The sequence below is a fragment of the Scyliorhinus torazame genome, chromosome 13 (assembly GCF_047496885.1).
Source record: "Scyliorhinus torazame isolate Kashiwa2021f chromosome 13, sScyTor2.1, whole genome shotgun sequence".
Taxonomy (NCBI): domain Eukaryota; kingdom Metazoa; phylum Chordata; class Chondrichthyes; order Carcharhiniformes; family Scyliorhinidae; genus Scyliorhinus; species Scyliorhinus torazame.
Genome location: NC_092719.1, coordinates 141,972,693 through 141,995,555, shown reverse-complemented (window position 1 = coordinate 141,995,555; position 22,863 = coordinate 141,972,693). Strand labels below are relative to the sequence as shown.

Sequence of the window (22,863 nt, the reverse complement as noted above, 5' to 3'; positions counted from 1 at the left end):
CGCCATCCCCCACGCTCACTCTCTCTCGGCTATCTCGCCACGCTCACTCTCTCTCCGCCATTCCCCCACACTCACCCTCTCTCCGCCATCGCCCCACACTCTCTCTCTCCGCCATCCCCCCACATTCACTCTCTCTCCGCCAACCCTCCACGCTCACTCTCTCACTGCCATCCCCCCACACTCACTCTCTCGCCGCCATCCCCCCACACTCACTCTCTCTCCTCCATTGCCCCACACTCACTCTCTCTCCGGCATCCCCCCACACTCACTCTCTCTCCTCCATCCCCCCACACTCACTCTCTCTCTGCCAACCCCCCACACTCACTCTCTCTCCGCCATCGCCCCACACTCTCTATCCGCCATCCCCCCACGCTCACTCTCTCTCCGCCAACCCTCCGCGCTCACTCTCTCTCTGCCATCCCCCCACACTCACTCTCTCTCCGCCATCCCCCCACAATCACTCTCTCTCCTCCAATGACCCACACTCACTCTCTCTCCGGCATCCCCCCACACTCACTCTCTCTCCTCCATCCCCCCACACTCACTCTCTCTCTGCCAACCCCCACACTCACTCTCTCTCCGCCATCGCCCCACACTCTCTCTCCGCCATCCCCCCACGCTCACTCTCTCTCCGCCAACCCTCCGCGTTCACTCTCTCTCCGCCATCCCCCCACACTCACTCTCTCTCCGCCATCCCCCCACACTCACTCTCTCTCCTCCATCCCCCCCACTCTCTCTCTCATACCGCCATCCCTCCACACTCACTCTCTCTCCGCCATCCCTCCACACTCACTCTCTCCTCCATCCCCCCCACTCACTCTCTCTCCGCCAGCCCCCACACTCACTCTCTCTCCACCATCTCCCCACGCTCACTCTCTCTCCGCCATTCCCCCACACTCACCCTCTCTCCGCCATCTCCCCACGCTCACTCTCTCTCCGCCATCCCCCACACTCACTCTCTCTCCTCCATCCCCCCACACTCACTTTCTCTCCGCCATCCCCATACTCACTCTCTCTCCTCCATCCGCCCACACTCACTCTCTCCACCATGCCCACACTCACTCTCTCTCCGCCATCCCCCCACACTCACTCTCTCGCCACCATGCCCACACTCACTCTCTCTCCGCCATCGCCCCACACTCTCTCTCTCCGCCATCCCCCCACATTCACTCTCTCTCCGCCAACCCTCCGCGCTCATTCTCTCTCCGGCATCCCCCCACACTCACTCTCTCTCCGCCATTCCCCACACTCACTCTCTCTCTGCCATCCCCCCACACTCTCTCTCTCCGCCATCCCCCCACACTCACTCTCTCTCCGCCATTCCCCCACACTCACTCTCTCTCCGCCATCCCCCCACACTCTCTCTCTCCGCCATCCCCCCACACTCACTCTCTCTCTCTCTCCTCCATCGCCCCACACTCACTCTGTCTCCGGCATCCCCCCACACTCACTCTCTCTCCTCCATCCCCCCACACTCACACTCTCTCTCCGCCATCCCCCCACACTCACTCTCTCTCCGCCATCCCCCCACACTCTCTCTCTCCGCCATCCTCCCACACTCACTCTCTCTCCTCCATCCCCCCACACTCACTCTCTCTCCGCCATCGCCCCACGCTCACTCTCTCTCCGCCATCCCTCCACACTCACTCTCTCCGCCAACCCCCCACACTCACTCTCTCCTCCATCGCCCCACACTCACTCTCTTTCCTTCATTCCCCCCACTCTCTCTCTCTCCGCCATCGCCCCACACTCACTCTCTCTCCACCATGCCCACACTCACTCTCTCTCCGTCATCGCCCCACACTCATTCTCTCTCTGCCATCCCCCCACACTCACTCTCTCTCCTCCATCCTCCCACACTCACACTCTCTCCACCATGCCCACACTCACTCTCTCTCCACCATCGCCCCACACTCACTCTCTCTCCGCCACCCCCACGCTCACTCTCTCTCCGCCATCTCGCCACGCTCACTCTCTCTCCGCCATTCCCCCACACTCACCCTCTCACCGCCATCGCCCCACACTCAATCTCTCTCTGCCATCCCCCCACACTCACTCTCTCTCTGCCATCCCCCCACACTCACTCTCTCTCCTCCATCCCCCCACACTCACTCTCTCTCCACCATGCCCACACTCTCTCTCTCCACCATCGCCCCACACTCACTCTCTCTCCACCATGCCCACACTCAATCTCTCTCCACCATCGCCCCACACTCTCTCTCTCCTCCATCCCCCCCACTCACTCTCTTTCCGCCATCCCCCCCACTCTCTCTCTCTCTGCCATCACTCCACGCTCACTCTCTCTCCGCCATTCCCCCATAATCACCCTCTCTCCGCCATCGCCCCACACTCATTCTCTCTCTGCCATCCCCCCACACTCACTCTCTCTCTGCCATCCCCCCACACTCACTCTCTCTCTGCCATCCCCCCACACTCACTCTCTCGCCTCCATCCCCCCACACTCACTCTCTCTCCACCATGCCCACACTCTCTCTCTCCACCATCGCCCCACACTCTCTTTCTCTCCTCCATCCCCCCACACTCACTCTCTCTCCGCCATGCCCACACTCACTCTCTCTCTGCCATCCCCCCACACTCACTCTCTCTCTGCCATCCCCCCACACTCACTCTCTCGCCTCCATCCCCCCACACTCACTCTCTCTCCACCATGCCCACACTCTCTCTCTCCACCATCGCCCCACACTCTCTTTCTCTCCTCCAACCCCCCCACTCACTCTCTCTCCGCCATCACCCACGCTCACTCTCTCTCCGCCATCTCGCCACGCTGACTCTCTCTCCGCCATTCCCCCACACTCACCCTCTCTCCGCCATCGCCCCACACTCACTCTCTCACTGCTATCCCCCCACACTCTCTCCGCCATCCCCCCACACTCACTCTCTCTCCTCCATCCCCCCACACTCACTCTCTCTCCGCCATCCCCCCACACTCACTCCCTCTCCTCCATCCGCCCACACTCACTCTCTCTCCACCATCCCCCACACGGACTCTCTCTCCGCCATTGCCCCACACTCTCTCTCTCCGCCATCCCCCCACGCTCACTCTCTCTCTGCCAACCCTCCGCGTTCACTCTCTCTCCGCCATCCCCCCACGCTCACTCTCTCTCCGCCATCGCCCCGCGCTCACTCTCGCTCCCCATCCCCCCACACTCTCACTCCGCCATCCCCCCACACTCACTCTCTTTCCTCCATCCCCCCCACTCTCTCTCTCTCTCCGCCATCCCTCCACACTTACTCTCCCTCCGCCATCCCCCCCACCCTCTCTCTCTCCGCCATCCCTCCACACTCACTCTCTCTCCTCCATCACCCGCACTCACTCTCTCTCCGCCATCTCCCACGCTCACTCTCGCTCCGCCATCTCCCCACGCTCATTCTCTCTCCGTCATTCCCCCACACTCACCCTCTCTCCGCCATCGCCCCACACTCATTCTCTCTCTGCCATCCCCCCACACCCACTGTCTCTCTGCCATCCCCCCACACTCACTCTCTCTCCTCCATCCTCCCACACTCACACTCTCTCCACCATGCCTACACTCACTCTCTCTCCACCATCGCCCCACACTCTCTCTGTCCTCCATCCCCCCCACTCACTCTCTCTCCGCCATCCCCCACGCTCACTCTCTCTCCGCCATCTCGCCACGCTCCCTCTCTCTCCGCCATTCCCCCACACTCACCCTCTCTCCGCCATCGCCCCACACTCACTCTCTCTCTGCCATCCCCCCACACTCACTCTCTCTCTGCCATCCCACCACACTCACTCTCTCTCCTCCATCCCCCCACACTCACTCTCTCTCCACCATGCCCACACTCACTCTCTCTCCACCATGCCCACACTCACTCTCTCTCCACCATCGCCCCACACTCTCTCTCTCCTCCATCCCCCCCACTCACTCTCTCTCCGCCATCCCCCACGCTCACTCTCTCTCCGCCATCCCCCCACACTCACTCTCTCTCCTCCATCCCCCCACACTCTCTCTCTCTGCCATCCCCCCACACTCACTCTCTCTCCTCCATCGCCCCACACTCACTCTCTCTCCGCCATCCCCCACACTCACTCCCTCTCCTCCACTCCCTCTCCTCCATCCCCCCACACTCACTCTCTCCGCCATTGCCCCACACTCTCTCTCTCCGTCATCCCCCCACGCTCATTCTCTCTCCGCCAACCCTCCGCGTTCACTCTCTCACCGCCATCCCCCCACGCTCACTCTCTCTCCGCCATCCCCCCACGCTCACTCTCTCCCTGCCATCCCCCCACACTCTCTCTCCGGCATCCCCCACACTCACTCTCTTTCCTCCATCCCCCCCACTCTCTCTCTCATACCGCCATCCCTCCACACTCACTCTCTCTCCGCCATCCCTCCACACTCACTCTCTCTCCACCATGCCCACACTCACTCTCTCTCCGCCATCGCCCCACACTCATTCTCTCTCTGCCATCCCCACACACTCACTCTCTCTCTGCCATCCCCCCACACTCACTCTCTCTCCTCCATCCTCCCACACTCACACTCTCTCCACCATGCCCACATTCACTCTCTCTCCACCATCGCCCCACACTCTCTCTGTCCTCCATCCCCCCCACTCACTCTCTCTCCGCCACCCCCACGCTCACTCTCTCTCCGCCATCTCGCAACGCTCACTCTCTCTCCGCCATTCCCCCACACTCACCCTCTCACCGCCATCGCCCCACACTCACTCTCTCTCTGCCATCCCCCCACACTCACTCTCTCTCTGCCATCCCCCCACACTCACTCTCTCGCCTCCATCCCCCCACACTCACTCTCTCTCCACGATGCCCACACTCTCTCTCTCCACCATCGCCCCACACTCTCTTTCTCTCCTCCATCCCCCCCACTCACTCTCTCTCCGCCATCCCCCACGCTCACTCTCTCTCCGCCATCTCGCCACGCTCACTCTCTCTCCGCCATTCCCCCACACTCACCCTCTCTCCGCCATCGCCCCACACTCACTCTCTCACTGCTATCCCCCCACACTCTCTCCGCCATCCCCCCACACTCACTCTCTCTCCTCCATCCCCCCACACTCACTCTCTCTCCACCATCCCCCACACTGACTCTCTCTCCGCCATTGCCCCACACTCTCTCTCTCCGCCATCGCCCGACGCTCACTCTCTCTCCGCCAACCCTCCGCGTTCACTCTCTCTCTCTGCCAACCCTCCACGCTCACTCTCTCTCCGCCATCCCCCCGCGCTCACTCTCGCTCCCCATCCCCCCACACTCGCACTCCGCCATCCCCCCACATCACTCTCTTTCCTCCAACCCCCCCACTCTCTCTCTCTCTCCGCCATCCCTCCACACTCACTCTCTCTCCTCCATCACCCGCACTCACTCTCTCTCCGCCATCTCCCACGCTCACTCTCGCTCCGCCATCTCCCCACGCTCATTCTCTCTCCGTCATTCCCCCACACTCACCCTCTCTCCGCCATCGCCCCACACTCATTCTCTCTCTGCCATCCCCCCACACTCACTGTCTCTCTGCCATCCCCCCACACTCACTCTCTCTCCTCCATCCTCCCACACTCACACTCTCTCCACCATGCCTACACTCACTCTCTCTCCACCATCGCCCCACACTCTCTCTGTCCTCCATCCCCCCACACTCACTCTCTCGCCTCCATCCCCCCACACTCACTCTCTCTCCACCATGCCCACACTCTCTCTCTCCACCATCGCCCCACACTCTCTTTCTCTCCTCCATCCCCCCACACTCACTCTCTCTCCGCCATGCCCACACTCACTCTCTCTCTGCCATCCCCCCACACTCACTCTCTCTCTGCCATCCCCCCACACTCACTCTCTCGCCTCCATCCCCCCACACTCACTCTCTCTCCACCATGCCCACACTCTCTCTCTCCACCATCGCCCCACACTCTCTTTCTCTCCTCCAACCCCCCCACTCACTCTCTCTCCGCCATCACCCACGCTCACTCTCTCTCCGCCATCTCGCCACGCTGACTCTCTCTCCGCCATTCCCCCACACTCACCTTCTCTCCGCCATCGCCCCACACTCACTCTCTCACTGCTATCCCCCCACACTCTCTCCGCCATCCCCCCACACTCACTCTCTCTCCTCCATCCCCCCACACTCACTCTCTCTCCGCCATCCCCCCACACTCACTCCCTCTCCTCCATCCGCCCACACTCACTCTCTCTCCACCATCCCCCACACGGACTCTCTCTCCGCCATTGCCCCACACTCTCTCTCTCCGCCATCCCCCCACGCTCACTCTCTCTCTGCCAACCCTCCGCGTTCACTCTCTCTCCGCCATCCCCCCACGCTCACTCTCTCTCCGCCATCGCCCCGCGCTCACTCTCGCTCCCCATCCCCCCACACTCTCACTCCGCCATCCCCCCACACTCACTCTCTTTCCTCCATCCCCCCCACTCTCTCTCTCTCTCCGCCATCCCTCCACACTTACTCTCCCTCCGCCATCCCCCCCACCCTCTCTCTCTCCGCCATCCCTCCACACTCACTCTCTCTCCTCCATCACCCGCACTCACTCTCTCTCCGCCATCTCCCACGCTCACTCTCGCTCCGCCATCTCCCCACGCTCATTCTCTCTCCGTCATTCCCCCACACTCACCCTCTCTCCGCCATCGCCCCACACTCATTCTCTCTCTGCCATCCCCCCACACTCACTGTCTCTCTGCCATCCCCCCACACTCACTCTCTCTCCTCCATCCTCCCACACTCACACTCTCTCCACCATGCCTACACTCACTCTCTCTCCACCATCGCCCCACACTCTCTCTGTCCTCCATCCCCCCCACTCACTCTCTCTCCGCCATCCCCCACGCTCACTCTCTCTCCGCCATCTCGCCACGCTCCCTCTCTCTCCGCCATTCCCCCACACTCACCCTCTCTCCGCCATCGCCCCACACTCACTCTCTCTCTGCCATCCCCCCACACTCACTCTCTCTCTGCCATCCCACCACACTCACTCTCTCTCCTCCATCCCCCCACACTCACTCTCTCTCCACCATGCCCACACTCACTCTCTCTCCACCATGCCCACACTCACTCTCTCTCCACCATCGCCCCACACTCTCTCTCTCCTCCATCCCCCCCACTCACTCTCTCTCCGCCATCCCCCACGCTCACTCTCTCTCCGCCATCCCCCCACACTCACTCTCTCTCCTCCATCCCCCCACACTCTCTCTCTCTGCCATCCCCCCACACTCACTCTCTCTCCTCCATCGCCCCACACTCACTCTCTCTCCGCCATCCCCCACACTCACTCCCTCTCCTCCACTCCCTCTCCTCCATCCCCCCACACTCACTCTCTCCGCCATTGCCCCACACTCTCTCTCTCCGTCATCCCCCCACGCTCATTCTCTCTCCGCCAACCCTCCGCGTTCCCTCTCTCACCGCCATCCCCCCACGCTCACTCTCTCTCCGCCATCCCCCCACGCTCACTCTCTCCCTGCCATCCCCCCACACTCTCTCTCCGGCATCCCCCACACTCACTCTCTTTCCTCCATCCCCCCCACTCTCTCTCTCATACCGCCATCCCTCCACACTCACTCTCTCTCCGCCATCCCTCCACACTCACTCTCTCTCCACCATGCCCACACTCACTCTCTCTCCGCCATCGCCCCACACTCATTCTCTCTCTGCCATCCCCACACACTCACTCTCTCTCTGCCATCCCCCCACACTCACTCTCTCTCCTCCATCCTCCCACACTCACACTCTCTCCACCATGCCCACATTCACTCTCTCTCCACCATCGCCCCACACTCTCTCTGTCCTCCATCCCCCCCACTCACTCTCTCTCCGCCACCCCCACGCTCACTCTCTCTCCGCCATCTCGCAACGCTCACTCTCTCTCCGCCATTCCCCCACACTCACCCTCTCACCGCCATCGCCCCACACTCACTCTCTCTCTGCCATGCCCCCACACTCACTCTCTCTCTGCCATCCCCCCACACTCACTCTCTCGCCTCCATCCCCCCACACTCACTCTCTCTCCACGATGCCCACACTCTCTCTCTCCACCATCGCCCCACACTCTCTTTCTCTCCTCCATCCCCCCCACTCACTCTCTCTCCGCCATCCCCCACGCTCACTCTCTCTCCGCCATCTCGCCACGCTCACTCTCTCTCCGCCATTCCCCCACACTCACCCTCTCTCCGCCATCGCCCCACACTCACTCTCTCACTGCTATCCCCCCACACTCTCTCCGCCATCCCCCCACACTCACTCTCTCTCCTCCATCCCCCCACACTCACTCTCTCTCCACCATCCCCCACACTGACTCTCTCTCCGCCATTGCCCCACACTCTCTCTCTCCGCCATCGCCCGACGCTCACTCTCTCTCCGCCAACCCTCCGCGTTCACTCTCTCTCTCTGCCAACCCTCCACGCTCACTCTCTCTCCGCCATCCCCCCGCGCTCACTCTCGCTCCCCATCCCCCCACACTCGCACTCCGCCATCCCCCCACATCACTCTCTTTCCTCCAACCCCCCCACTCTCTCTCTCTCTCCGCCATCCCTCCACACTCACTCTCTCTCCTCCATCACCCGCACTCACTCTCTCTCCGCCATCTCCCACGCTCACTCTCGCTCCGCCATCTCCCCACGCTCATTCTCTCTCCGTCATTCCCCCACACTCACCCTCTCTCCGCCATCGCCCCACACTCATTCTCTCTCTGCCATCCCCCCACACTCACTGTCTCTCTGCCATCCCCCCACACTCACTCTCTCTCCTCTATCCTCCCACACTCACACTCTCTCCACCATGCCTACACTCACTCTCTCTCCACCATCGCCCCACACTCTCTCTGTCCTCCATCCCCCCCACTCACTCTCTCTCCGCCATCCCCCACGCTCACTCTCTCTCCGCCATCTCGCCACGCTCCCTCTCTCTCCGCCATTCCCCCACACTCACCCTCTCTCCGCCATCGCCCCACACTCACTCTCTCTCTGCCATCCCCCCACACTCACCCTCTCTCCGCCATCGCCCCACACTCACTCTCTCTCCTCCATCCCCCCACACTCACTCTCTCTCCACCATGCCCACACTCACTCTCTCTCCACCATGTCCACACTCACTCTCTCTCCACCATCGCCCCACACTCTCTCTCTCCTCCATCCCCCCCACTCACTCTCTCTCCGCCATCCCCCACGCTCACTCTCTCTCCGCCATCCCCCCACACTCACTCTCTCTCCTCCATCCCCCCACACTCTCTCTCTCTGCCATCCCCCCACACTCACTCTCTCTCCTCCATCGCCCCACACTCACTCTCTCTCCGCCATCCCCCACACTCACTCCCTCTCCTCCATCCCCCCACACTCACTCTCTCCGCCATTGCCCCACACTCTCTCTCTCCGTCATCCCCCCACGCTCATTCTCTCTCCGCCAACCCTCCGCGTTCACTCTCTCTCCGCCATCCCCCCACGCTCACTCTCTCTCCGCCATCCCCCCACGCTCACTCTCTCCCTGCCATCCCCCCACACTCTCTCTCCGGCATCCCGCACACTCACTCTCTTTCCTCCATCCCCCCACTCTCTCTCTCATACCGCCATCCCTCCACACTCACTCTCTCTCCGCCATCCCTCCACACTCACTCTCTCTCCACCATGCCCACACTCACTCTCTCTCCGCCATCGCCCCACACTCATTCTCTCTCTGCCATCCCCCCACACTCACTCTCTCTCTGCCATCCCCCCACACTCACTCTCTCTCCTCCATCCTCCCACACTCACACTCTCTCCACCATGCCCACACTCACTCTCTCTCCACCATCGCCCCACACTCACTCTCTCTCCGCCACCCCCACGCTCACTCTCTCTCCGCCATCTCGCCACGCTCACTCTCTCTCCGCCATTCCCCCACACTCACCCTCTCACCGCCATCGCCCCACACTCCATCTCTCGCTGCCATCCCCCCACACTCACTCTCTCTCTGCCATCCCCCCACACTCACTCTCTCTCCTCCATCCCCCCACACTCACTCTCTCTCTGCCATCCCCCCACACTCACTCTCTCTCCTCCATCCCCCCACACTCACTCTCTCTCCACCATGCCCACACTCACTCTCTCTCTCCACCATGCCCACACTCAATCTCTCTCCACCATCGCCCCACACTTTCTCTCTCCTCCATCCCCCCCACTCACTCTCTCTCCGCCATCCCCCACGCTCACTCTCTCTCCGCCATCCCCCACGCTCACTCTCTCTCGGCTATCTCGCCACGCTCACTCTCTCTCCGCCATTCCCCCACACTCACCCTCTCTCCGCCATCGCCCCACACTCTCTCTCTCCGCCATCCCCCCACATTCACTCTCTCTCTGCCAACCCTCCGCGCTCACTCTCTCACTGCCATCCCTCCACACTCACTCTCTCTCCGCCATCCCCCCACACTCACTCTCTCTCCTCCATTGCCCCACACTCACTCTCTCTCCGGCATCCCCCCACACTCACTCTCTCTCCTCCATCCCCCCACACTCACTCTCTCTCCGCCATCGCCCCACACTCTCTATCCGCCATTCCCCCACGCTCACTCTCTCTCCGCCAACCCTCCGCGCTCACTCTCTCTCTGCCATCCCCCCACACTCACTCTCTCTCCGCCATCCCCCCACACTCTCTCTCGCTCCGCCATCCCCCCACACTCTCTCTCCGCCATTCCCCCACGCTCACTCTCTCTCCGCCAACCCTCCGCGCTCACTCTCTCTCTGCCATCCCCCCACACTCACTCTCTCTCCGCCATCCCCCCACACTCTCTCTCTCTCTGCCATCCCCCCACACTCACTCTCTCTCCTCCAATGACCCACACTCACTCTCGCTCTGGCATCCCCCCACACTCACTCTCTCTCCTCCATCCCCCCACACTCACTCTCTCTCCTCCATTGCCCCACACTCACTCTCTCTCCGCCATCCCCCCACACTCACTCTCTCTCTGCCAACCCCCACACTCACTCTCTCTCCGCCATCCCTCCACACTCACTCTCTCTCCACCATGCCCACACTCACTCTCTCTCCGCCATCGCCCCACACTCATTCTCTCTCTGCCATCCCCCCACACTCACTCTCTCTCTGCCAACCCCCACACTCACTCTCTCTCCGCCATCGCCCCACACTCTCTCTCCGCCATCCCCCCACGCTCACTCTCTCTCCGCCATCCCCCCACGCTCACTCTCTCCCTGCCATCCCCCCGCGCTCACTCTCGCTCCGCCATCCCCCCACACTCTCTCTCCGCCATCCCCCCACACTCTCTCTCTTTCCTCCATCCCCCCCCACTCTCTCTCTCGTACCGCCATCCCTCCACACTCACTCTCTCTCCGCCATCCCTCCACACTCACTCTCTCTCCACCATGCCCACACTCACTCTCTCCCCGCCATCCCCACACACTCACTCTCTCTCTGCCATCCCCCCACACTCACTCTCTCTCCTCCATCCTCCCACACTCACACTCTCTCCACCATGCCCACACTCACTCTCTCTCCACCATCGCCCCACACTCTCTCTGTCCTCCATCCCCCCCACTCACTCTCTCTCCGCCACCCCCACGCTCACTCTCTCTCCGCCATCTCGCCACGCTCACTCTCTCTCCACCATTCCCCCACACTCACCCTCTCACCGCCATCGCCCCACACTCTCTCTCTCTCTGCCATCCCCCCACACTCAATCTCTCGCTGCCATCCCCCCACACTCACTCTCTCTCTGCCATCCCCCCACACTCACTCTCTCTCCTCCATCCCCCCACACTCTCTCTCCGCCATTCCCCCACACTCACTCTCTCTCCGCCATCCCCCCACACTCTCTCTCTCCGCCATCCCCGCACACTCACTCTCTCTCCTCCATCCCCCCACACTCACTCTCTCTCCGCCATCGCCCCACGCTCACTCTCTCTCCGCCATCCCTCCACACTCACTCTCTCCGCCATCCCCCCACACTCACTCTCTCCTCCATCGCCCCACACTCACTCTCTTTCCTCCATTCCCCCCACTCTCTCTCTCTCCGCCATCGCCCCACACTCACTCTCTCTCCACCATGCCCACACTCACTCTCTCTCCGCCATCGCCCCACACTCATTCTCTCTCTGCCATCCCCCCACACTCACTCTCTCTCTGCCATCCCCCCACACTCACTCTCTCTCCTCCATCCTCCCACACTCACACTCTCTCCACCATGCCCACACTCACTCTCTCTCCACCATCGCCCCACACTCACTCTCTCTCCGCCATCGCCCCACGCTCACTCTCTCTCCGCCATCTCACCACGCTCACTCTCTCTCCACCATTCCCCCACACTCACCCTCTCACCGCCATCGCCCCACACTCAATCTCTCGCTGCCATCCCCCCACACTCACTCTCTCTCTGCCATCCCCCCACACTCACTCTCTCTCCTCCATCCCCCCACACTCACTCTCTCTCCTCCATCCCCCCACACTCACTCTCTCTCTGCCATCCCCCCACACTCACTCTCTCTCCTCCATCCCCCCACACTCACTCTCTCTCCACCATGCCCACACTCACTCTCTCTCTCCACCATGCCCACACTCAATCTCTCTCCACCATCGCCCCACACTTTCTCTCTCCTCCATCCCCCCCACTCACTCTCTCTCCGCCATCCCCCACGCTCACTCTCTCTCGGCTATCTCGCCACGCTCACTCTCTCTCCGCCATTCCCCCACACTCACCCTCTCTCCGCCATCGCCCCACACTCTCTCTCTCCGCCATCCCCCCACATTCACTCTCTCTCTGCCAACCCTCCGCGCTCACTCTCTCACTGCCATCCCTCCACACTCACTCTCTCTCCGCCATCCCCCCACACTCACTCTCTCTCCTCCATTGCCCCACACTCACTCTCTCTCCGGCATCCCCCCACACTCACTCTCTCTCCTCCATCCCCCCACACTCACTCTCTCTCCGCCATCGCCCCACACTCTCTATCCGCCATTCCCCCACGCTCACTCTCTCTCCGCCAACCCTCCGCGCTCACTCTCTCTCTGCCATCCCCCCACACTCACTCTCTCTCCGCCATCCCCCCACACTCTCTCTCGCTCCGCCAACCCCCCACACTCTCTCTCCGCCATTCCCCCACGCTCACTCTCTCTCCGCCAACCCTCCGCGCTCACTCTCTCTCTGCCATCCCCCCACACTCACTCTCTCTCCGCCATCCCCCCACACTCTCTCTCTCTCTGCCATCCCCCCACACTCACTCTCTCTCCTCCAATGACCCACACTCACTCTCGCTCTGGCATCCCCCCACACTCACTCTCTCTCCTCCATCCCCCCACACTCACTCTCTCTCCTCCATTGCCCCACACTCACTCTCTCTCCGCCATCCCCCCACACTCACTCTCTCTCTGCCAACCCCCACACTCACTCTCTCTCCGCCATCCCTCCACACTCACTCTCTCTCCACCATGCCCACACTCACTCTCTCTCCGCCATCGCCCCACACTCATTCTCTCTCTGCCATCCCCCCACACTCACTCTCTCTCTGCCAACCCCCACACTCACTCTCTCTCCGCCATCGCCCCACACTCTCTCTCCGCCATCCCCCCACGCTCACTCTCTCTCCGCCATCCCCCCACGCTCACTCTCTCCCTGCCATCCCCCCGCGCTCACTCTCGCTCCGCCATCCCCCCACACTCTCTCTCCGCCATCCCCCCACACTCTCTCTCTTTCCTCCATCCCCCCACACTCACTCTCTCTCCGCCATCGCCCCACGCTCACTCTCTCGTACCGCCATCCCTCCACACTCACTCTCTCTCCGCCATCCCTCCACACTCACTCTCTCTCCACCATGCCCACACTCACTCTCTCCCCGCCATCCCCACACACTCACTCTCTCTCTGCCATCCCCCCACACTCACTCTCTCTCCTCCATCCTCCCACACTCACACTCTCTCCACCATGCCCACACTCACTCTCTCTCCACCATCGCCCCACACTCTCTCTGTCCTCCATCCCCCCCACTCACTCTCTCTCCGCCACCCCCACGCTCACTCTCTCTCCGCCATCTCGCCACGCTCACTCTCTCTCCACCATTCCCCCACACTCACCCTCTCACCGCCATCGCCCCACACTCTCTCTCTCTCTGCCATCCCCCCACACTCAATCTCTCGCTGCCATCCCCCCACACTCACTCTCTCTCTGCCATCCCCCCACACTCACTCTCTCTCCTCCATCCCCCCACACTCTCTCTCCGCCATTCCCCCACACTCACTCTCTCTCCGCCATCCCCCCACACTCTCTCTCTCCGCCATCCCCCCACACTCACTCTCTCTCCTCCATCCCCCCACACTCACTCTCTCTCCGCCATCGCCCCACGCTCACTCTCTCTCCGCCATCCCTCCACACTCACTCTCTCCGCCATCCCCCCACACTCACTCTCTCCTCCATCGCCCCACACTCACTCTCTTTCCTCCATTCCCCCCACTCTCTCTCTCTCCGCCATCGCCCCACACTCACTCTCTCTCCACCATGCCCACACTCACTCTCTCTCCGCCATCGCCCCACACTCATTCTCTCTCTGCCATCCCCCCACACTCACTCTCTCTCTGCCATCCCCCCACACTCACTCTCTCTCCTCCATCCTCCCACACTCACACTCTCTCCACCATGCCCACACTCACTCTCTCTCCACCATCGCCCCACACTCACTCTCTCTCCGCCATCGCCCCACGCTCACTCTCTCTCCGCCATCTCACCACGCTCACTCTCTCTCCACCATTCCCCCACACTCACCCTCTCACCGCCATCGCCCCACACTCAATCTCTCGCTGCCATCCCCCCACACTCACTCTCTCTCTGCCATCCCCCCACACTCACTCTCTCTCCTCCATCCCCCCACACTCACTCTCTCTCCTCCATCCCCCCACACTCACTCTCTCTCCACCATGCCCACACTCACTCTCTCTCTCCACCATGCCCACACTCAATCTCTCTCCACCATCGCCCCACACTTTCTCTCTCCTCCATCCCCCCCACTCACTCTCTCTCCGCCATCCCCCACGCTCACTCTCTCTCGGCTATCTCGCCACGCTCACTCTCTCTCCGCCATTCCCCCACACTCACCCTCTCTCCGCCATCGCCCCACACTCTCTCTCTCCGCCATCCCCCCACATTCACTCTCTCTCCGCCAACCCTCCACGCTCACTCTCTCACTGCCATCCCCCCACACTCACTCTCTCTCCGCCATCCCCCCACACTCACTCTCTCTCCTCCATCCGCCCACACTCACTCTCTCTCCTCCATTGCCCCACACTCACTCTCTCTCCGGCATGCCCCCACACTCACTCTCTCTCCTCCATCCCCCCACACTCACTCTCTCTCTGCCAACCCCCCACACTCACTCTCTCTCCGCCATCGCCCCACACTCTCTATCCGCCATCCCCCCACGCTCACTCTCTCTCCGCCAACCCTCCGCGCTCACTCTCTCTCTGCCATCCCCCCACACTCACTCTCTCTCCGCCATCCGCCCACACTCACTCTCTCTCCTCCATTGCCCCACACTCACTCTCTCTCCGGCATCCCCCCACATTCACTCTCTCTCCTCCATCCCCCCACACTCACTCTCTCTCTGCCAACCCCCACACTCACTCTCTCTCCGCCATCGCCCCACACTCTCTCTCCGCCATCCCCCCACGCTCACTCTCTCTCCGCCAACCCTCCGCGTTCACTCTCTCTCCGCCATCCCCCCACACTCACTCTCTCTCCGCCATCCCCCCACACTCACTCTCTCTCCTCCATCCCCCCCACTCTCTCTCTCATACCGCCATCCCTCCACACTCACTCTCTCTCCGCCATCCCTCCACACTCACTCTCTCCTCCATCCCCCCCACTCACTCTCTCTCCGCCAGCCCCCACGCTCACTCTCTCTCCACCATCTCCCCACGCTCACTCTCTCTCCGCCATTCCCCCACACTCACCCTCTCTCCGCCATCTCCCCACGCTCACTCTCTCTCCCCTATCCCCCACACTCACTCTCTCTCCTCCATCCCCCCACACTCACCCTCTCTCCGCCATCTCCCCACGCTCACTCTCTCTCCCCTATCCCCCACACTCACTTTCTCTCCGCCATCCCCATACTCACTCTCTCTCCTCCATCCCCCCACACTCACTCTCTCGCCACCATGCCCACACTCACTCTCTCTCCGCCATCGCCGCACATTCACTCTCTCTCCGCCAACCCTCCGCGCTCATTCTCTCTCCGGCATCCCCCCACACTCACTCTCTCTCCGCCATTCCCCACACTCACTCTCTCTCTGCCATCCCCCCACACTCTCTCTCTCCGCCATCCCCCCACACTCACTCTCTCTCCGCCATTCCCCCACACTCACTCTCTCTCCGCCACCCCCCCACACTCTCTCTCTCCGCCATCCCCCCACACTCACTCTCTCTCTCTCCTCCATCGCCCCACACTCACTCTCTCTCCGGCATCCCCCCACACTCACTCTCTCTCCTCCATCCCCCCACACTCACACTCTCTCTCCGCCATCCCCCCACACTCACTCTCTCTCCGCCATCCCCCCACACTCTCTCTCTCCGCCATCCCCCCACACTCACTCTCTCTCCTCCATCCCCCCACACTCACTCTCTCTCCGCCATCGCCCCACGCTCACTCTCTCTCCGCCATCCCTCCACACTCACTCTCTCCGCCAACCCCCCACACTCACTCTCTCCTCCATCGCCCCACACTCACTCTCTTTCCTCCATTCCCCCCACTCTCTCTCTCTCCGCCATCACCCCACACTCACTCTCTCTCCACCATGCCCACACTCACTCTCTCTCCGCCATCGCCCCACACTCATTCTCTCTCTGCCATCCCCCCACACTCACTCTCTCTCTGCCATCCCCCCACACTCACTCTCTCTCCTCCATCCTCCCACACTCACACTCTCTCCACCATGCCCACACTCACTCTCTCTCCACCATCGCCCCACACTCACTCTCTCTCCGCCACCCCCACGCTCACTCTCTCTCCGCCATCTCGCCACGCTCACTCTCTCTCCGCCATTCCCCCACACTCACCCTCTCACCGCCATCGCCCCACGCTCACTCTCTCTCTGCCATCCCCCCACACTCACTCTCTCTCTGCCATCCCCCCACACTCACTCTCTCGCCTCCATCCCCCCACACTCACTCTCTCTCCGCCATCCCCCCACACTCACCCTCTCACCGCCATCGCCCCACACTCACTCTCTCTCCTCCATCCCCCCACACTCACACTCTCTCTCCGCCATCGCCCCACGCTCACTCTCTCTCTGCCATCCCCCCACACTCACTCTCTCTCTGCCATCCCCCCACACTCACTCTCTCGCCTCCATCCCCCCACACTCACTCTCTCTCCGCCATTCCCCCACACTCACCCTCTCACCGCCATCGCCCCACACTCACTCTCTCTCTGCCATCCCCCCACACTCACTCTCTCGCCTCCATCCCCCCACACTCACACTCGCTCCACCATCCCCCCACACTCACTCTCTCTCCACCATGCCCACACTCACTCTCTCTCCACCATGCCCACACTCAATCTCTCTCCACCATCGCCCCACACTCTCTCTCTCCTCCATCCCCCCCACTCACTCTCTCTCCGCCATCCCCCACGCTCACTCTCTCTCGGCTATCTCGCCACGCTCAATCTCTCTCCGCCATTCCCCCACACTCACTCTCTCTCCACCATGCCCACACTCACTCTCTCTCCACCATGCCCACACTCAATCTCTCTCCACCATCGCCCCACACTCTCTCTCTCCTCCATCCCCCCCACTCACTCTCTCTCCGCCATCCCCCACGCTCACTCTCTCTCGGCTATCTCGCCACGCTCACTCTCTCTCCGCCATTCCCCCACACTCACCCTCTCTCCGCCATCGCCCCACACTCTCTCTCTCCGCCATCCCCCCACATTCACTCTCTCTCCGCCAACCCTCCGCGCTCACTCTCTCACTGCCATCCCCCCACACTCACTCTCTCTCCGCCATCCCCCCACACTCACTCTCTCTCCTCCATTGCCCCACACTCACTCTCTCGCCGGCATCCCCCCACACTCACTCTCTCTCCTCCATCCCCCCACACTCACTCTCTCTCTGCCGACCCCCACACTCACTCTCTCTTCGCCATCGCCCCACACTCTCTCTCCGCCATCCCCCCACGCTCACTCTCTCTCCGCCAACCCTCCGCGCTCACTCTCTCTCTGCCATCCCCCCACACTCACTCTCTCTCCGCCATCCCCCCACACTCACTCTCTCTCCTCCATTGCCCCACACTCACTCTCTATCCACCATCTCCCCACGCTCACTCTCTCTCCGCCATTCCCCCACACTCACCCTCTCTCCGCCATCTCCCCACGCTCACTCTCTCTCCGCCATCCCCCACACTCACTCTCTCTCCGCCATCCCCCCACACTCACTTTCTCTCCGCCAGCCCCCACACTCACCCTCTCTCCGCCATCTCCCCACGCTCACTCTCTCTCCGCCATCCCCCACACTCACTCTCTCTCCGCCATCCCCCCACACTCACTTTCTCTCCGCCAGCCCCCACACTCACTCTCTCTCCACCATCTCCCCACGCTCACTCTCTCTCCGCCATTCCCCCACACTCACCCTCTCTCCGCCATCTCCCCACGCTCACTCTCTCTCCGCCATCCCCCACACTCACTCTCTCTCCGCCATCCCCCCACACTCATTTTCTCTCCGCCATCCCCACACTCACTCTCTCTCCTCCATCCCCCCACACTCACTCTTTCTCCACCATGCCCACACTCACTCTCTCTCCGCCATCGCCCCACACTCTCTCTCTCCGCCATCCCCCCACGTTCACTCTCTCTCCGCCAACCCTCCGCGCTCACTCTCTCTCCGCCCTCCCCCCACACTCACTCTCTCTCCGCTATTCCCCCACACTCACTCTCTCTCCGCCATCCCCCCACACTCTCTCTCCGCCATCCCCCCACACTCACTCTCTCTACGCCATTCCCCCACACTCACTCTCTCTCCGCCATCCCCCCACACTCTCTCTCTCCGCCATCCCCCCACATTCACTCTCTCCTCCATCGCCCCACACTCACTCTCTCTCCGGCATCCCCCACACTCACTCTCTCTCCTCCAAACCCCACACTCACACTCTCTCTCCGCCATCCCCCCACACTCACTCTCTCTCCGCCATCCCCCCACACTCACTCTCTCTCCGCCAACCCTCCGCGTTCACTCTCTCTCCGCCATCCCCCCACACTCACTCTCTCTCCGCCATCGCCCCACACTCACTCTCTCTCCTCCATCCCCCCACACTCACTCTCTCTCCGCCATCACCCCACGCTCACTCTCTCTCCGCCATCCCTCCACACTCACTCTCTCCGCCATCCCCCCACAATCACTCTCTCCTCCATCGCCCCACACTCACTCTCTTTCCTCCATTCCCCCCACTCTCTCTCTCTCTCCGCCATCGCCCCACACTCACTCTCTCTCCACCATGCCCACACTCACTCTCTCTCCGCCATCGCCCCACACTCTCTCTCTCCGCCATCCCCCCACATTCACTCTCTCTCCGCCAACCCTCCGCACTCACTCTCTCTCCGCCATCCCCCCACACTCACTCTCTCTCCGCCATCCCCCCACACTCACTCTCTCTCCGCCATCCCCCCACACTCACTCTCTCCGCCATCCCCCCCCACTCTCTCTCTGCCATCCCCCCACACACTCTCTCTCCGCCATGCCCCCACACTCACTCTCCCTCCTCCATCGCCCCACACTCACTCTCTCTCCGGCATCCCCCGACACTCACTCTCTCTCCTCCATCCCCCCACACTCACTCTCTCTCCGCCATCCCCCCACACTCACTCTCTCTCCGCCAACCCCCCACACTCTCTCTCTCCGCCATCCCCCCACACTCAGTCTCTCTCCGCCATCCCCCCACACTCACTCTCTCTCCGCCATCGCCCCACACTCTATCTCTCCGCCATCCCCCCACACTCACTCTCTCTCCGCCATCGCCCCACACTCTATCTCTCCGCCATCCCCCCACGCTCACTCTCTCTCCGCCAACCCTCCGCGTTCACTCTCTCTCCGCCATCCCCCCACACTCACTCTCTCTCCTCCATCCCCCACGCTCACTCTCTCTCCGCCATCCCCCCACACTCACTCTCTCTCCGCCATCCCCCCACGCTCACTCTCTCTCCGCCATCTCCCCACGCTCACTCTCTCTCCGCCATTCCCCCACACTCACCCTCTCTCCTCCATTGCCCCACACTCACTCTCTCTCTGGCATCCCCCCACACTCACTCTCTCTCCTCCATCCCCCCACACTCACTCTCTCTCTGCCAACCCCCCACACTCACTCTCTCTCCGCCATCGCCCCACACTCTCTATCCGCCATCCCCCCACGCTCATTCTCTCTCCGCCAACCCTCCGCGTTCACTCTCTCTCCGCCATCCCCCCACACTCACTCTCTCTCCGCCATCCCCCCACACTCACTCTCTCTCCTCCATCCCCCCCACTCTCTCTCTCATACCGCCATCCCTCCACACTCACTCTCTCTCCGCCATCCCTCCACACTCACTCTCTCCTCCATCCCCTCCACTCACTCTCTCTCCGCCAGCCCCCACGCTCACTCTCTCTCCACCATCTCCCCACGCTCACTCTCTCTCCGCCATTCCCCCACACTCACCCTCTCTCCGCCATCTCCCCACGCTCACTCTCTCTCCGCCATCCCCCACACTCACTCTCTCTCCTCCATCCCCCCACACTCACTCTCTCGCCACCATGCCCACACTCACTCTCTCTCCGCCATCGCCCCACACTCTCTCTCTCCGCCATACCCCCACATTCACTCTCTCTCCGCCAACCCTCCGCGCTCATTCTCTCTCCGGCATCCCCCCACACTCACTCTCTCTCCGCCATTCCCCACACTCACTCTCTCTCTGCCATCCCCCCACACTCTCTCTCTCCGCCATCCCCCCACACTCACTCTCTCTCCGCCATCCCCCCACACTCACTCTCTCTCCGCCATTCCCCCACACTCACTCTCTCTCCGCCATCCCCCCACACTCTCTCTCTCCGCCATCCCCCCACACTCACTCTCTCTCCTCCATCCCCCCACACTCACACTCTCTCTCCGCCATCCCCCCACACTCACTCTCTCTCCGCCATCCCCCCACACTCTCTCTCTCCGCCATCCCCCCACACTCACTCTCTCTCCTCCATCCCCCACACTCACTCTCTCGCCGCCATCACCCCACGCTCACTCTCTCTCCGCCATCCCCCCACACTCACTCTCTCTCCGCCATCCCCCCACGCTCACTCTCTCTCCGCCATCTCCCCACGCTCACTCTCTCTCCGCCATCCCCCCACACTCGCCCTCTCCGCCATCCCCCCACACTCACTCTCTTTCCTCCATCGCCCCACTCTCTCTCTCTCCTCCATCCCCCCACTCACTCTCTATCCGCCAGCTCCCACGCTCACTCTCTCTCCGCCATCCCCCCACACTCACTCTCTCTCTGCCATCCCCCCACACTCACTCTCTCTCCGCCATCCCCCCACACTCACTCTCTCTCCACCATGCCCACACTCACTCTCTCTCCGCCATCGCCGCACACACTCTCTCTCCGCCATCCCTCCACGCTCTCTCTCTCTCCGCTAACCCCCCACACTCACTCTCTCCGCCATCCCCCACACTCACTCTCTCTCCGCCATCCCCCCACACTCACTCTCTCTCTGCCATCCCCCCACACTCATTCTCTCTCCGCCATCCCCCCACACTCACTCTCTCTCCGCCATCCCCCACACTCACTCTCTCTCCGCCATTGCCCCACACTCTCCCTCTCCCTCCCCCTCCCTCTGCACCCCCCCACCTCTCCCTCTGCACCCCCCCACCTCTCCCTCTGCGCCCCCCCACCTCTCCCTCTGCGCCCCCCCCACCTCTCCCTCTGCACCCCCCCACCTCTCCCTCTGCGCCCCCCCGCCTCTCCCTCTGCACCCCCCCGCCTCTCCCTCTGCGCCCCCCCCACCTCTCCCTCTGCGCCCCCCCCACCTCTCCCTCTGCGCCCCCCCCACCTCTCCCTCTGCGCCACCCCCACCTCTCCCTCTGCGCCGCCCACCTCTCCCTCCACCCCCCCTCACCTCTCCCTCCGCCACCTCTCCCTCCGCCCCCCCACCTCTCCCTCCGCCCCCCCCACCTCTCCCTCCGCCCCCCCCACCTCTCCCTCCGCCCCCCCCACCTCTCCCTCCGCCCCCCCCACCTCTCCCTCCGCCCCCCCCACCTCTCCCTCCGCCCCCTCCCACCTCTACCTCCGCCCCCTCCCACCTCTACCTCCGCCCCCCCCTCCGCCCCCCCACCTCTACCTCCGCCCCCTCCCACCTCTACCTCCACCCCCCCCTGCCCCCCCACCTCTCCCTCTGCCCCCCCCACCTCTCCCTCTGCCCCCCCACCTCTCCCTCTGCCTCCCCCACCTCTCCCTCTGCCTCCCCCACCTCTCCCTCTGCCTCCCCCACCTCTCCCTCTGCCCCCCACCTCTCCCTCTGCCCCCTCTCCCTCTGCTCCCCCCGCACCTCTTCCTCTGCCCCCCACCTCTCCCTCTGCCCCCCCGCACCTCCCTCTGCCCCCCCGCACCTCTCCCTCTGCCCCCCCGCACCTCTCCCTCTGCCCCCCCCTCTCCCTCTGCCCCCCCCCTCTCCCTCTGCCCCCCCTCTCCCTCTGCCCCCCTCTCCCTCTGCTCCCCCCCCTCTCCCTCTGCTCCCCCCCCTCTCCCTCTGCTCCCCCCCTCTCCCTCTGCGCCCCCCCCCTCTCCCTCTGCTCCCCCCCCCCTCTCCCTCTGCTCCCCCCCCCTCCCTCTGCCTCTGCTCCCCCACCACCTCTCCCTCTCTTTCTCTGTCCTCCACCTA

The 22,863-nt window shown here is 62.9% G+C and overlaps 1 protein-coding gene across 2 annotated transcripts in view; it reads right to left on the bottom strand.

Annotated features, from left to right (window-relative positions):
• pdzrn3b (PDZ domain containing RING finger 3b) overlaps window positions 1-22,863 on the bottom strand; it is a 409,349-nt gene that overhangs the window by 383,827 nt on the left and 2,659 nt on the right. The gene's annotated exons all lie outside the window — the stretch shown is intronic.